This window comes from Cydia pomonella, chromosome 24 (genome assembly GCF_033807575.1).
Source record: "Cydia pomonella isolate Wapato2018A chromosome 24, ilCydPomo1, whole genome shotgun sequence".
Lineage (NCBI taxonomy): Eukaryota > Metazoa > Arthropoda > Insecta > Lepidoptera > Tortricidae > Cydia > Cydia pomonella.
In genome coordinates, this window is record NC_084726.1 from 12,469,026 (window position 1) to 12,487,008 (window position 17,983).

At 37.1% G+C, this 17,983-nt stretch overlaps 1 protein-coding gene across 2 annotated transcripts in view; it reads left to right on the plus strand.

Moving 5' to 3' along the window:
* The first annotated feature begins 3,687 nt into the window (after positions 1–3,687).
* The window catches only part of LOC133531146 (uncharacterized), a 63,356-nt gene continuing 49,060 nt past the window's right edge, over positions 3,688–17,983 (plus strand). Inside the window, exon 1 of one of the 2 annotated variants that reach the window (XM_061869273.1) lies at positions 3,688–4,058. The gene's annotated coding sequence lies outside the window, so the exon portion shown is untranslated. Of the gene's footprint in view, positions 4,059–15,330; positions 16,238–17,983 lie in introns of those variants that run through there. The other variant, XM_061869272.1, reaches the window with a different exon arrangement.

Below are 17,983 nucleotides of genomic sequence, written 5' to 3' on the forward strand. Positions count from 1 at the left end.
CGGCCTGCCTGATGGTAAGCAGTCTCCGTAGCCTATGGACGCCTGCAACTCCAGAGGAGTTACATGCGCGTTGCCGACCCTAACACTCCGCACTCTCGTTGAGCTCTGGCAACCTGACACGCCGGCAGGAACACAACATTATGAGAGTTGGGCCCTGCTCTAGACCTGGAATGACATCCGCTGTGCTGTGCTACCATACAAAGCGAGATGACATTCATAATTCCCATACCTCTCTTTTGGACGTAATTTAATTCACCGTTGAACTAAATGCGGAAGGGTCGACGGTCGAGTATAATTTAATTCGTTAGAAAAAACTAGCTTATATCATAATTCTATCGGGTCTAGCAATGTGCATCAAATTACACAACATTTTCTCAAAATACCGAACATTTCGGTAACATTCTCATGCAAGTTTCCACTTAAATAGTTCCCATACAGATTAGGGATTATCACTCAATGTTCTTAACTATTTTCTCACAACTGGCATTATCAGCTAATGGAATTTTCCAAAAGGCACTCCTAAAATTCAGCGAAGTTAGATATCTGGCACCTCGTAGGTTGTCAAGGATGTCCTGGACGCGCGGGAGAGGATAGGAATCCCTGATGGTAACGCTGTTCAACTTCCTACTCTCCACGCAAAACCTGACACTACCATCCTTTTTGGTTACCATCAACACTGGGGAAACCCAAGGTGATCGCGATGGACGAATGACCCCTAACTCTAGCATCTTATCAATCTCTTCATTGAGAACCTTAAGTTTGACAGGAGACAAGGGATAGTAACGTTGGCGAATGGGTGAACCGACAGTCTCAAAAGCCACGACGTACAACCTAAACCAGCTTTATCAGAAGAAATCTCCTCGAACTCGTTAATAACAGATTGAAGCTTAGATTCCTGATCGGGTGTAAGCACCGTACGTGGGTGGACATAGGAGATTCATTTAACTTTTATGTCACTCATTGGCGTCTATTTCATGTCACAGGAATCGAAACTAAAGGGGTCCACTGATTAACAGTCTGCCGGACGGCATCGGCCCGTCAGTTCGGAACTGTCAACTTTTTCTTCTAACTGACGGGCCGATATCGTTCTGCGGACTGTTAATCAGTAGGCCCTTAAGAAGGTTTGGTAATAAACGTGCAGAACAAAATACCGAGTTCATGGGAATGTTGCAATTTTTGATAATAGGGTTGTTTCCATCTTGCTATCATAAAAAGGTAAACCGCTTATCTTTTACATGTTCATGCGACCAGCTGACGTATTTAATTATTTACCTCCGCGATATAACTGGCTGACGATTTTTTTAAATAAATAGTAGCATTTGAACTATTATGTGACAAAATATCAAATGGGAGGCGATGACCAATTTTTTTACGTGTTTCGGTGGCTGCCATTCCTCAACCTACCAACGGAGCGGCAGCTGACGTCCACGAGGGTAATCATATATAGCCGTTAACCACTAGTTTTTGCCCGGGAGGCGATTGGTCATGGAAATCTTTTCCTGGTGTCGCGAACGTATTGCGAACCAGCTAATATTTGCCAACGTCATGGAGTAGATGGCGCTAGTAGTCACGTTTAAGTAACCGCTTCTAGGTTATTGGGGTTTTTTGAGGTAAGTTGAGAGGGTAGATGAGAACGACAGTAGGAAAAAGGAGGTTAGTTAGTTAGTTAGTGCTTCTGGGCATTTTCCGCAAATCGACAACCATTGTGCCTATTTTGCGTGAAACGAGGTAGCGCTACTCTAACCACCCCAGCTCCTCCACGAAGCCTAGCAAAGTTTTCAGGTTGCTAATTGCCTCTCCTAGTGTGCACGGAGTCCCTAGGTATTTGTTCCTGTATACTTCTACCTGTTTGCAGTCTAGGAGAATATGTTTTGTTGTTTCTTCTTCTTCCATGCACGCTCTGCACATGGGGCTGTCCGTTTTACCCATATTGTGTAGGTGTTTGTTTAGTGTGTTATGTCCTGTAATTAATCCTACTATTTTACGTAGTTGGTGTCGAGGTGTTTTCAGTAGTATTTTGGTGAGTTTGTGGTTCAGTTCCGGTAGAAAATCCTTAGTCTGCCTGCATGTGTCTATTTCATTCCAGTATTTATTGTGCAGTTGTCTGTTATGTAGGTCTAGCTGGTTGTGTATATAGGATATTGGTAGGGGTATGATGGGCTCGGGTCCATATGCCGGCGTTTCTGAGCCTTTCCTGGCCAGTTCGTCCGCTGCATCGTTTCCTCTTGATCCACTATGCCCCTTTATCCATTGAATTGTTACTTTGTTGCCTTCTTTGCTCACTTCCGTGAGGCTTCGATGACATTCGAGTATGAGCTCTGAATTAAGTTTGTCGCTGCATAGCGCTTGTAGTACTGATTTACTGTCTGACAGTATTAGTATATTTTCGTGTTTCACCTGTCGTCTTGTTATGGCATTGCAAGCTTCTATTATTCCCACACATTCAGCTTGGAATACCGTGTTATGTTCTCCCAGGGGTTTTGAGATGTGTATGTTTAGGTCCTCCGAGAAGACACCACATCCTGTCCCTTCAAATGTTTTTGAGCCATCAGTGAATATTCTTAGGTTTGTTTGGTCTAGTCCTTCTTTTGGATCTTCTGTTAATGATATGGCGTATTCTTTCCAGAAGATCATAGTTTTTGGTGTTTTGTCGATGGGCGCCTCCAGCATGGGTAGTTTTGAGATCGTATTTTCATAGATCTTCTTGTGCGATGAGCTGAAGGATGTCCATAGGTTTAGCTTTTTCAACCGAAGAGCCGTGGCAGCCGCTTCTTTTTGTATATATATATGTAATGGTAGGAGTCCTAGCATTATTTCTAGCGCCGCAGTCGGAGTAGTTCTCATACAGCCCGTCGCAGCCACACATGCTAGTCTTTGTGTTTTGTTTAGTTTGTCTATTACCGTGGTTAGCTGGGTGCGGGGCCACCATACGACCGAGCCATAGCTGATCATTGGCATTATTACCATTTTGTATAGCCACAGTATGATGTGAGGAGCAAGTCCCCATCTCTTGCCCACCATCCTCCGGCATTGCCAAAAGGCTACTGTTGCTTTGTTTAGTTTATTTAGTTTAGTTTAGTTTAGTTTAGTAGAAAAAGGAGGTTGTGTGCGAACAAATCGACGCGGCAGTGATATTTGCTTTTAGATCAAGTCAAGAACGTTCTTATGGTGTTATTAGAATAATGATGTGTCTCTGGTATATTGTGACCAACGTTATCAGTACTCAGAGTGAACAGTGATCCAGTGAGGCTAATATGAACTTAAGGTAAACTTTGTGTTAGGAATGGGGTCGCTATAAGGGGAGGTTTGGAGGCGACTATTAAGCTCAAGAAACCAGGTGGATAATCATGTGATACTCATGTTATATGTAGGTAATAAAGTCGGACACCAGCACAACTCATATCGTCATCTCACTAATATCCAGGCCTCATAGGTATGTAGTACATTTACATATCGCTTTCCAGTATCCGTAAAAGCATTAGCTCATTCGATAGGTTAATAAGTATGGTGAGCTTGACGACACCTGGCTCGCGGTCTATTAGTTATTGTATGTAATTTATAAAAAAAATGTACATAGGTTAAATTACCTAACTGTTGATTTAATACAACTCATAAGGAAAACCCATACGTATTCAACCATACAACAAGTACATCTAGAGTTAAAAAGTCATATGTACCATTCAATTTCATATATTATACCACTAACCTCGCTGTACCGTACTATATTAAATTTTGAGCATTAATGACTCTTATTGTTATACAATTAAAGTCTAATAATAGTCAGTAATTATTGCTATTTGTCGGACGTGGTAGGTTCAAACCATCGTTTCAATTTTGAGCAATTGTGAACCGTAACACAACGGGATAAAGTTTTTTAAAGGTCAATTATTTTTACTATTTGTTGTTAATGATAAACCATACTGGAATGGTTGATATTTAGTTTGTCGAGTGCATTTATTACTGACGGGTGTATATTTATTTGCACACATATTTAGTGATAGTGTTTCGAGGTTTAATGCATAGTGTTGGATTATTGTTACTACGAAAATACAAAAAAGGTATGTTTATTAATAAATAAATAAAAGCAATAAGATAATTTTACACAGATCGAGCCAGTCTCACAGTAAATAATAAATAAATATACTTTCACACAAATTGACTAACGGCCCGATTCGAAGAATGAGATACGATAATGACAAGTTCTGGTTTAGATACGTTCTCATTTAGATATCGTTTGTATGTCGTATAATTGTCAGATGCAGCTAGATTCGAGCAACCAATGTCACTTTGACGTTAGAAATATCGTAGATAAGATCTTATTGGGATCACAGCGGAATCGAAATAAACGTCAATTTTGACATGTCGTTTAGCTATCGATATTTTAAAGACCTTTTCAAGATCTTAAACCAGTCTTAATTATTCTTCGAATCGGGCCGTAAATCCCACAGTAAGCTCTATAAGGCTTGTTTTATTGTGGGTACTTAGACAACGATAAATATAATATATACATATTTATAAATACTTAAATACATAGAAAACAAATATTTGTGCTCATCACATAAACAGTAAGCTCAATAAAGCTTGTATTGCGGGTACTAGATCATGATATATGTAATATATAACTACTTATATACATAGAAAATATCCATAACACAGGACCAAATATTTATGATAAATACCCTTGCCAGGATTCGAACCCGAGACTTTCTGCTTCGTAAGTGTACCGGCTAGGAGGCCGTCAAAGTTAGGTTAGGCAAGGATCAGATACAGAAGGTGATAATCTTAGACACGGCGCGCATATTATGGCTCCTCTACACGATGGGCCATCATACTGCGCCAGCGTTTAGAGAGGGTAGTGGTGTCGGATGGCTCATGGCGCGGCGGGACGGCCACCGTGTCGGTTTTTTGTCCGCACATCAAAGGTAGCGGGCTAGCGATGGTGCGTACGTATCTACACGTGGCCCATTCCATAGTGCGTGCTCTCAAACATCGCATGGCCATCTCGCTAGTCCAGCGCTGTTCCATCGTGTAGAGGAGTCATTATGTTACGTCCGTTTCTCACTCTGCGGCCCTGGCCACCAGCAGCTGCTGGCGGTAATCTAGGTTATGTTTTTATGTGTTTTTGTATTTTACTTTTATGTCCATATTTCAAGAAACTTTACCCAAGATCAAAGCTAAATAAAGGTAATATGATATATTATACACATAATACGATGTATTCGATAATGATCTATCAAAGTAAACAACTTTGCAAGAAAAAAATAACTATATCTGTTTTGAATAAAAATAATGCTCAGATAATTAAAACAGTTTTTAATTAAATAAATGAGGATAATGATAGGCCAGTAACAGACACAGCTGTGGTTTTTCAGTCGCAAAAAAAACAGGAAAAAACTGCGATTCGTAATAAGTAGTTGAAAAACCCGTTTATTCCGAAAAACGGGAATCATTTCTGTGGACAATATACTTAAAATCACGGTTTGGGTTGAATTTACTGAGACCCGATTCGAAGAATGAGATACCATAACGATAAATTCTTGTTCAGATAAGTTCTCATTTAGATATCGTTTGTGTGTCGTATAATTGACAGAAGCAGCTCGATTCGGGCAACCAATGTCACTTTGACGTTAGAAATATCGTAGATAGATCTTATTGGGATCACAGCGGGATCGAAATAAACGTCAATTTTGACATGTCGTTTAATTATCGATCTTTTAAAGATCTTTCCAAGATCTTAAACGTGTCTTAATTATTCTTCGAATCGGGCCGTGAGACTTTTATTAAATAACGGTACTTTTTTCTATGAAATTCCATTTCGGGAGAAAACGGTTTCCACTAACTTTTAAGCCGACCACTGGCTAACAGGCCGCCGGACGAAATCGGCCTGTCAGAACCAAAATTTGACAGTTCCCAACAACTGACCGGCCCATATCGTCCGGCGGACTGTTAAAAATATATTCTAGATTTATAGTATTTACTTTAAAAAAAAAATGTTTTTTTGCAAATTTTGAAAACAAAAGGAAAACCTATAAACCTAGCTTTCATTGTGTCAATAACATACAAAAAAAATATGGAGAAAGAAAACATTTAGCAGTGGAAAACCGTTTTCTCTTTTTGTATGGACGATCACGTAGTATTCCCTCTTAAGATGTAGGTACAGACAAAGAATTTATTTTAGTGACATTTCGTAATTAAAGCAAGAAATATTACTTCGCTAATCCGCGAGAAAATAACGTGTTAGTCAATCAGTGCTAACCCGTTATACTTACTTGCGTATTTTTACATGCAATTAATGTTCCCACCCTCCCACCGCAAAAATAAATACGCAAATAAATATAACAACCCACCACCGAAATTACAAAACTCGACACGTGTTTCGCCTCTCTACGAGGCATCCTCAGGAGATGCTGGAGATGTTGACGGTCTGACACCCGACAACTGAGTCAGAACGTCACAAATAAATATAGAAATAGGTAGTGTCGTTATTTTTTTTAAAATAAATAATAAATATTATTATAGGACATTATTACACAAATTGACTAAGTCCCACAGTAAGCTCAATAAGGCTTGTGTTGAGGGTACTTAGACAACAATATATATAATATATAAATATTTATAAATACTTAAATACATAGAAAACACCCATGACTCAGGAACAAATATCCATGCTCATCACACAAATACATGCCCTTACCAGGATTTGAACCCGGGACCATCAGCTTCGTAGGCAGGGTTACTACCCACTAGGCCAAACCGGCCGTTATATTTAAAGGGTATGCATTGTTAATTTAAAAAATTGATCGCCTAAGCCGCGAGGCCAAAGTCCGAGCTGCGGGAGTGAGTGCTCGCACGCGGACCATTCCTTGCAAGCAAAAGTACGACTGCTTTACCTTCTTTGGTAAACAGACTTTTACACCTAAAAAACAGCAACAACAAACACTACAACAACAACACATTAACAACAACACCAACATCGCAACACCAGCAAAACTCTAGACATTTGTGATGGACATTTGTGAGACATTACATTTCACATGTATTTGCCAACCCTCAATATATTTTTAAAACAATACAATAATCTTTGAACTTAATATGGTTAAAATGTAAAAACAAAACGTATACTCCTTATTTGCCCACCCTGTATTATATTTCGTCATTAGTAATATCTACGAATGTTTTAGTTTGATAAGGAAGCGCATAGCTACCATTCGACATAGTTGATTTATTATGAACCTTAATGCAAATGAAAAAGGTCCATTATCAGAATTAAGTGTACTGAGAGTTTATAGGATATCCTATGTTGATATGTGTATGAATAATATATACTATATGTAACGGAAGCAGGGAATAAGGCCAAAAGACTTGTTGGCCATTTTAATTGCTATTTTCTACCGTAAAATGTGACTACTGGCTCCAAAATTCGTTTAAATTTTTAATATAAGAGCCTCGGTAGAGAGTACCGTTTTGTACCAATCGGCGTTGAAACTCTAGGTCCAGTCAGCGTCAAATACTTCGTAGCAATCAAAGTGGCCAAATAGTTCCACCATATATTTAGACCATATATTTAGTATGGTGTACCGAACTATTTGGCGACTTTGACTGCTACGAAGTATTTGACGCTGACTGTCCATGGTGTCCCAGAGCGCACAAGTTTTTTGCAGAAACGCGAAGCGTCTGGTTGACGTAACTGGTGACCGAGCTGGCGGCTTCCTCGCACAACGTATCAGTAATGCGATACAACGAGAAAATGCCGCGAGCATCCTTGGTAGAATGTCTTAAGGGTCTATTTAAGATTCAAACTAGTTATACTAATACCTCTGTATATCTATATCTATTATGGAAATAAAGATCTTTAATACATTAAAATTTTAAAATTATTATATTGTAGCAGGTGTGTGGATATATACACCGTGTTTTTTTTGATTTCCGCAAATTTCAAGTGTGCATTCCTGAGCTTAAATTAAGTAACTTTCTCAAAAAATCATCAAAGACACTCTCCATTTCGGAGATAATCAATATTTTATCTTTACGAGCGTATAAACTTGCCTAAAGGCCTGTTTAAATATTGATTAGTGTTTAGTTCGAGTGTGTACATTTGCTACTAAACGTAAATACTATCTAGGACGATTGATGTTCGAAATGACATTGATATGTCACAGTTTTCAATTAAAATGTAATGCCCGTGTTGCAACGACGCTTTATGTAACATTTAATTACCTACTTTTAATTAAAACAATAAGACACGACACTTTCTTTAAAACTATTTTGGAAGGCAAGATCGAAGGTAGAAGAGGAAGAGGAAAACCACGAGCAAGTTACACGCAGCAACTAAAAGGAAAAGCAAATGTCGTGTCTTACAGGGACCTAAAGAACTTGGCCGAGGACCGCGAAAACTGGCGTCTACTCCACCGACAAGAGCCATGCTCTTAAATGATGATGATGAATTAAAACAAAAGTTTTTTTTTATTAACTATTTAGTTTCCTTAAATGTACTTAACCATACCCTGCAGTAAATGGAATTAAATAAAAAAACGGTTTATATCGAAGTATGTCTAGGAATATAGGAATGGCTAAATGCACTAGTTTATTACAAACAATGCAAATTGCACCCGTACAATTTAACCCTTTCCCAGGCATAGCCTCTTAAGGCCCAGCCATAGAAATGAAAAATCCAAAATTTGCCACTGGAATTTGAACCTATAGTGCACGGTATACAGTAGATTTTATTTTGTTTGAAAATTGCACGAAACAAAACAAATGCAACTCTGTCCTAATTGAATATGATTTAAATTTCATCGAACTGAATAAGTCCTATAGGTAGGACCTTGGGCCTTACGAGGATAGTACGATTTATCGACCACATAGGTGCCATTAGAATTTCAACTTTAGCATTCCGAATTAAGGTTCAAATTAGATTACACTTTCAGATAATGTTACTTGTCTTCAAATGAATCATCAAAGCTGGATTCATTGGAATATATTTGTTTTCCTATTAATCCAGCTTTTTGGGAAAACCTTGTAGACTGGTGCGGCTTGGAAAAGGGTTAAGGTGCAATGACACTAAAGATCTCAATCTACACGTGTAACACGAGAAACCCGAAAGATTTTAACCAGAGAACCAAGAAGGAAAAAATGTTATATGAATTTAAGTAAATTTCGCCAAAAAAAAACTTTTTTTTTTCAAATTTTAGAATGTATTTGTACATACAAAGTTGATGTTATCGTAAAACTGGCACTGAAAATGAATTTTCACGATTTTTTTGCAAAAGTTAGTTGTCCCTTTTTGACATCTATCAATAAGGATATTTAGAATACGCCCTATAATGGCATCATCGCGATCAAAAAGGCATTTTGCACTAAGTTACAATAAGAAGATTTTTTTTATTGGTATGTCTGAAACTAGGCGAAATCCGGAAAAGTTTATATGACATTTTGGTCTCTAAAATTATTTGATTATTTATTATTTATTATAAGCCTATACGGTGTCCCACTGCTGGACAAAAACCTCAATTTCCACCCGTCTCGGTTTTGAGCAATCTCCGGCCAGTCGTTGAGATATGCGTCCAGGTCGTCCCGCCATCTAAGTCTCGGCATTTGAATGGCCCAGGCATATAATATAGAAAAAAAGAAAAGAAAGAAAGAAATGACACAGGACAAGAAGGTGAAAGAAATAAGATAGAAAGATAATGATAAGAACAACAAAACGAAAACAAAAAAAAACAGGAGATAGAATTATGTACACATTAAAATCCGAAAATTACACACTTGGGTCCAGCAATGTGTGCAGTAGGGAAAAGACCCTGTCTCAGCAAATTATTGCTATTCGCAAACGAGGCAAATTGCAACGCTGTTATTCTGCCAAGGCCTTGGGGAGTGACATACAAATATTAATAAATAGGTTAATATAGTAATATAAATAGGTATTTAAAAAAATATATATCAAATGAATAGTTATTGAAGATTAAATTAAAATATTATATATTCATGCCAATAACAATTTATACCTCTAAAATAATAACAATAACTAATGTGCAGCGGGTCCAGATTTAATTTGAAAGTCTAAAAGAACTTCACGCAGTTTCCGTTTGAAACCGAAATTGGAACCACAGTTTCTAATAGGCGGCGGCAAGTTATTCCAGCACTTGGTAGCTTGGAACCGGAAGCTGCCACGGAATGCAGCACATTTATATTTAGGGGTGATGGGCGGCTTCAGGTTAGCGATATTATGTTCTGTCCGCCTTTGTTGTCGCCAGATTAATTTTTTCTATATATAGTGTTCAAATCTTTTGGTTTCCTCAGGTTACACCGTGTATATCAATGTGACGGTAAAAATGCTAACATAGCTTATATCTGTGATTTAGTTCGTTGAACCTTCAATAGTCCTCAGATAACTGATAACGCGTGGCCTTGCATTATGAAATGTATGAATCACTGCTGGCAATAATGATAACAGTTAAGTTAAGCGATATATACAGTGGACCCTCGATAACTAGAACCTTGATAAGGTGAATATATAAATAAATATTATGACATTCTTACACAGATTGACTAACGGCCCGATTCGAAAAATGATTAAGACACGTTTAAGATCTTGGAAAGATCTTTAAAATATCGATAACTAAACGACATGACAAAATTGACGTTTATTTCGATTCCACTGTGATCCCATTTCAGTCAATTATACGACATACAAAAGATATCTAAATGAGAACTTATCTAAACAAGAACTTATCGTTATCGTATCTCATGCTTCGAATCGCGCCGTAAGTCCCACGGTAGGTAAGCTCAAGAAGGTTTGTGTTGTGGGTCAGACAACGATATATATCATATACTTAAATACCCATTGTGATGTATTCACGAGAGGCCTCTTCTAATAATAACTGTTGATATGCACCCGATAAGTCCAAAACACAGAAAACACTACCTCCAGACAATTCAGTAAAAATGTCCTCAGGTATTGGAAGAGGATAGTGTTCACTGTCCAGTACTTGATTTAGTGTCACTTTATAATCAACACAAACACGTATTTTTTTGTCAGCTCTTTGTGCCACCACAATTGGACTAGCCCATTTACTATGCCTTACCTTTTCTATGATACCAGCCTTTTCTAAACTTAATAATTCTTTTTCAACTTCTATTTTCTTTGAAAAAGGTATAGTATAAGCTTTGTGAAAGATAGGTTCTGCTCCATGCTTAAGTTTTAGACTTGCTTTCAATTTCAAAATATGAGAAGATCTATCTTTCTCAAAAACTTTTGCATATTTCTTTTTAATATCTTGAATTAGTTTTTTCTTATCCATACCATCAAATTCAATCCGTTTAATCTCAAAATACCTCTGCCATTTCGGAAAAATAACTCTTAACCAGTTTCTACCAACTAACGGCTCAAAATATTTGTCACATTCAATCACTATTAAAAACAATTCTTTTTTTATATTTTTCACCCATAATTTCACAGCTCCTAAAACCTTTAATGGCTCCCCTGATACCGATTTTAATTTAGTATTACATTTTCTTAAATCACTTTCACCAAAATACTTCTTAAAATCCTTACAATGTATCACTGATTTACATGCTCCTGTGTCCACTTGCATCTTAAGAGAGATTCGATTTCCTAGTCACAATGGTAACCATGCCGCTTCTTCATCTCCACTGTCAATGTTTTGAATGCTTCCTAGAATGACTTCTTCTCCATCCTGGTCTTTCTCCGCATTGTCCTGCTCATCCAGCTGTCTCAGTACATTCCTTTCCCCCGCCGGCCGGAAGTGACACTTAGTAGCAATATGCCCTTGCCTTTGGCAATTGTAACAGGTCCAAGTCTTCTTAAAGCATCTGTCCGCAGTATGACTGCCCCCGCAACGGCTGCATTCTCTGGCATAATGAGGATTTTCTTCTTTTATGTTTTGTTTTCTGTTATCATTTCCCTGCATGTTGTCTCTATATTTCATTGGATGACGTACATTTACGTGCACTGGTGTGCGACTCTGTCCTGGGACTGGCTTCTTGATTGCTGACACACTTCCTACCGGTTGAATGTTTTTGGTTTCTTTTTCTGCACTTTCATAAGCTGACGCAATTTTAACAGCTTCTGCAAATGATAAGCCATCTCCCACCGTTAACAATTTTTTTACTAAATGCTCCTGTATCAATCCGCACACCAACCTGTCCCGTAATGCCTCCTCTAAGAAACTACCAAACTTGCATAAAGCCGCTTTCCCTTTTATTTCCACTACAAATTCGTTAACACTTTGGTCCTCTTTTTGTTTGCACATGTAAAACTCGTATCGGCCAGCTATTGCAGATTTATTGACAACATAATGTTTAGTAAGGGCTTCAATTAAATCTGTATACGTTTTCTGCGATGGTTTCTCCGGTGAAACGAGGTTTTTCAATACATTATAGGTTTCTGGCCCGATTAAGGTTATTAACATCGGAACCTTCATATCATTTTCAATACTATTTACAATGAAAAACTGCTCCATTCTTTCACTGTAATCGGCAAAGTCTTTTTCAGGATTAAAATGCTCTATACTTCCTATTAAAGCCATCTCGTCGCCAATAATAAGTCTTCTTAAATAAAAACACAATTTCCAGAAATAATGCTATTTTTACTTCCGATATCTCTTATGACAGATTACATACATTCTTGCGGCAACAGTGACAACCGGTAGGTTGCCAGTATAAAAATAGAATACATCACACCCATGACTCAGAAACAAATATTTGTGCTCATCTCACAAATACATTTCCGGGATTCGAACCCAGGACCATCGGCTCCATAGAAATACTCGTTGACACGAAACACGAAAATGAATATGTCTTTTCCTTCATAATTTTAAATTGTAACTTCATCAAAACGAAGTAACCAATGACTCCTGTCGGAGAATGCAGATTCCTAGCGCCTGACAAACCCTCTCAGCAAATCCGCAAGCCCGACTGTGCGCGTCAACTTAGTAGAATATACATTTTGAGTTTGTTACGGATGGACGAGGCCAGAGTACCCAAACGCCTTCTAGAAGGCCGACCGGAGAGCCGCAGTGGTAAAGGCGGGCCCAAGCTCAGATGGTTGGATGGCGTATACCAAGATATCAGGACCTTAGGAGTGACAAGTTGGAGAAGAACAGGCACGTATCAGACTACGAGTATACGATGACGCGCAGTATACGAGTCAAGGCACGCGTCTTTGTGAATGACACGATATAATTTTGCAGATAAAGATCTATACAGTTTTATTCAAAATTCTTTGAACAGGCCAATTCGAACTTGAACTTGAACGTACGGTCGAGGATATTGATTCTTTAGCAGTTTACGGTTCACTTTACGGTGTTCTTAGCATAAGATGTACTGTCGGCATCAGATATATCGGAGCGGCCAAGGTGCTCAATAATATCTGAACACGCGTTAGAGTGCGTGTCCGGTATTTTTGAGCACCTCGGCCGCTCCGATATATCTGATGCCGATTGTAAAATAGAGATCGAAAATAGAGACGTGTCAGCTGGTATTTCCTCTTAATTTTCTCGATTAACACAAGAAATGATTTAACTAACTACATCAATCACATGTAACTTAATAATATGGAACGCACCTAAGTTATTTACTTCATTAAAATAAGTAAATTGTCCTCATCAAATTAATTTGAAATTTATCCGCGATTATACTAATTAAGGTAAATAACTACCTTATCATACAGTTTTATGGGGAACTAGCTTCTGTTCGCGACTTTGTCTGCGTGGATTGATAATGATTAGTAAAAACTATCCTATTGCCTTGACTGGGTCTCAAACTGTCAATCCATACCAAATTTCATCTAAATCGGTTTAGCGATTTAAGCGTGAAGAGGTAACGAAATTATTTTTTACGATATTTTTTTTAAAACCTAGTTTTTGCAAAGGTTACTTGCCACTTGTTGACATCTTTCAATAAGGATATTTAGACTACGCCCCATAATAGCATCATCGTCACCAAAAAGGCGGTTTGCAACTTTGCACTAAGCTAATACAATAAGATATTTTTTTTAAATTGGTATTAACTCTGAGACTAGGAGAAACCTAGAAAAGTTTCTATGGCATTTTAGTCTTTAAATGTGATCAGAAATACACTGTTAAAATCTTTCTGGTTCTTCATGTTATCCAGCTGGCAGCTGTAAATAATAGTTTGAAATCGGTGGCGCTATTTAAGGTAGCGCAAGGACATTTTTGTATAGTCGTTAGCTTTGTAGCTGGCCCCTAGCGGCTAATCCTTTGTCTACAACCCCGCGTGCCACTTCCTACATAAAAAATTGCCCAGTCACTTTAACCGGTTATTGAATTACAACTCCTATGGTAATTGAAATAAGATTCAAAATGAATAAATGGATTATTTTTATGTAACCCATTTCTCACAAACAATAAAGATTATAATTATGATTATGTGATTTCTTGTGTGGTCCCTCTACGGTTACTGAGTGCCGGCGAGTCGAACGCTACCGAACCAGTCTAAAATTTGTCCTCGATATGCGGAACAAAGGCGCGTTATCGGAGAGCGCACCTACACTGGTTTTTTGAGCGTTGGACTAGCCCGCGCTCAGGTGCCAATGAGAATTATACGACCCTTTTTTTGCAGGTAGTGGTTAGCGCGGTTTTAGTTAACAATAGACAAAGGATAAGCCGTTGGGGGCCAGGTACAAAACTAACAACTGTACTGACCTCTAAAAATATCTTTAATATTTACGGCATTTATATTAATGATACTGGATTTTATATAACCGTATCGAACTCTTAATCATACCTTATAATAAACCTTGAAATTTGCATGCATTATTATGAACGGTCAGGTATTATCGCTAGGGTTGTCATCAAAATTTCATAGCGTGTCCCAGGGCTGGCAATTTGACGATTTTGCCGACTTACCCCTTCTTTTATAACTCGGTAAAATGCGAACGCATCATACGAGACCTTTATAGGACAAGAGCTAGCGTCAAAACTATTAAGCTGTGGCAGAGGGTTAGAACAGATGGTAGCCTAGCAAAGTTTTCAGGTTGCTAACTGCCTCTCGTAGTGTGTACGGAGTCCCTAGGTATTTTTCTACTTGTTTGCAGTCTAGCAGAATTTGTTTTGTTGTTTCCTCTTCTTCCTTGCACGCTCTGCATATGGGGTTGTCTGTTTTATCCATATTGTGTAGATGTTTGTTTAGTGTGTTATGTCCTGTAATTAATCGTACTATTTTACATAGTTGGTATCTAGGTGTTTCAGTCCATAAACACAACTTAATTTGGGACACAAAATAAATAAATAAATATTTGAGGACAATCTTACACATAGATCGACCTAGCCCCAAACTAAGCAAAGCTTGTACTATGGGTACAAGGCGATGCTATACTTACGTATATAGATAAATACATATTTATATACATATGATTACGTTCAGTTAAGAAAATACCATACGTTTTTGTAACTCAGGAAAAGATTTTTTTAGGACGGTGAAATTGCGCTTAAATTGTACAGAATAGGGAACTTTATCGGAAAAAAAAATGAAAAATGATTTTATTATTGCACACACAAAAATGGGTTAAACAGTGGTGAATATACACTAAGTTGAGGTTGCATGCATAGAGCGATACTTTTATAATAAACCGTTCTTTTATAATCTATTCATTAAAATCCAAATCTGACAAAATAAAAATTGACCCAAATACAAACGTACAAATATTACATAATTAGATGTGAATATTGAACGTTTTTTTTTGTCAGAATTTTTTTTATGGGTTCGTGGATTTAGAAGCTTTATTTTTGAGCTTTTACTTATTTTGATAATAATATAGGTACCTTACAGTTCATTAAAGTGTCAAAATGGTGTCTACGTATTAGTTTCGGACATGCACATGTCTTTCAAATTTCCAGAACACCATTGTTCCGTGACGTAGATATAGGTACTTACTGCTGGTGGCCCCACAGCTGGTGACACCCTAGGTTAGGTTTTTTGTATTTTTTTTTTCCTTTTTGTATTTTTATATATTATAAATAAAGAGAAATATAAGTACCTAAAGTACTCAACATTCACGTCATGCTAAAATTACCTAACTCATTATTTACAGATTAAGCATTAAGTTTAAAAAATGAATTAGGTATATACTAACAATAGCCGTTTATCCACGCATTTTAGCTGTGTTATATTACTCAATTTTATGTTTTAAACCTATGCAAATATTTTTATTACTCACACGAGTAAAGTATTTAGTTCAAGTTGCAGTAATTCACAGGTATGTTCATAAAATCATATAATAATGCGTAAAACAACCATTGGAGCGAAAACCTTGAGATATTTACTGTAAATAATGAAGCTGATAAAATAGATAGTAATATTTACTGAAACGATTTTGTTACGTAAATAAGTCAATATTAGTTATTGCACTATAAAAGGAAACGATGCGTACCTATATCTAGTAGCTCTGTGAGCAGTAGATCTCGCGAGCATAATTTAAAATTGAATAAATGTATAGCTCCGCCATTTTGAAAAAATAAAACTGAAACGACAATAGATTTTTTTTTAATCATCGAACCTGCTTTCTAAATGTCACGAGAATCGGTTGAGAATTGCGACCTGTAGAGGAGAACATCCGGACATACGAAAGCAATTGTGCCCAAGCTGAAAAGGGGACCCAGGCGCGGTCAATTGTCAAAAAATTTCAGTTTACAGATATTTTCCTTTATATACGCCTAGTCTACCTTCATACCAAATCTCTAGGTCATCTAGAAGTGTGCTAGGTTTTGATCTATAAGTCTTAATTTCTTATCAATATATGATTTTTTTTCAATCGAAGTTTCATTAATTTTCAGTTTTAATATTTTTTCTTCTACTTATGTACACCTAATAGCGTACCTTGATGTCAAATATCAAGTTTCTAGGTCATCTGGAAGTGGGTTAGGTTTTTGATTCATAAGAATTAATAAATCTAATGATTATATATGATTTTTGCCACCGAATTATCAACTAATTTTCAGTTTTCAGATTTTTTTCTCGTATGTAGATCTAATAGTCTACCTTGATACCAAGTACCAAGTTTCTAGGTCATCTGGAATTGGGTTAGGTTTTTGATCTATAAGCCTAAATTAATTTAATAATTATCAATATATGATTGTTCTTTGTCTAATTATGAATAATTTTCAGTTTTCAGATTTTTTCCTCTATATACACCTAAAGGTCTACCTTAATGCCAAATTTCAAGTTTCTAGGTAATCTGGAAGTGGGATAGGTTTTTGATCTATAAGTCAGTCAGTCATAAAAATGCCGGTTTTTAAACGTTAATTTATCAATAACTGTTTGATCTACGTTTATGACATTTGGTATTTTAGACAAACTAAGGAGCTTAAATAAATGTGCCAAGTTTCATGTATGTAGGTTAAATAGGTTTCAAGTTGTGAAGGGGTCAAAAGTAGCTCGAAATGGTTCGTGTAATATTACACACGGTTGCGTCACCAGTTTTTGAACTTGGCTGGACACGCTGCCGCGTGTCTAGATTTAGATTTCAAGATTTGAGGCGATACAATTTAAACATTGTCAGTTGAATAATAGCTTGTAAAAAAAAACAGTGTTTTAGCTACTGAGCTCTTTGCCTACCCGTTTGGCCGTCAATGAGTACAATATAAAGGTGTGACTGTGCCCTGTGGGACCTCTCGACTGTCGATTTCATCTCACGACCCCTATTACAGTTAGGTACTGATCGAGGGTTGAAGGTTCAATCCTGGGAATTTACATATATTATAAACATATTGGTTTTTTTTTAGAGTACGTTATGAAATTTTGTCCATAAGTTTCCAAGGTATTCGTTCGATTGGAGTACATTAAATTTCAATCTAAAAAAATCCACGGCCTATTGCTAAAATACACTAAAAGCCCGGCCAGAAATATATTCATGATCATTGTCAAGATGGCGCTGTTCTCATGTATTTTATTTATTTTATTTTATTCGGAAAACCAACAGCTTAAGTAAACTAAAACTAGGTTA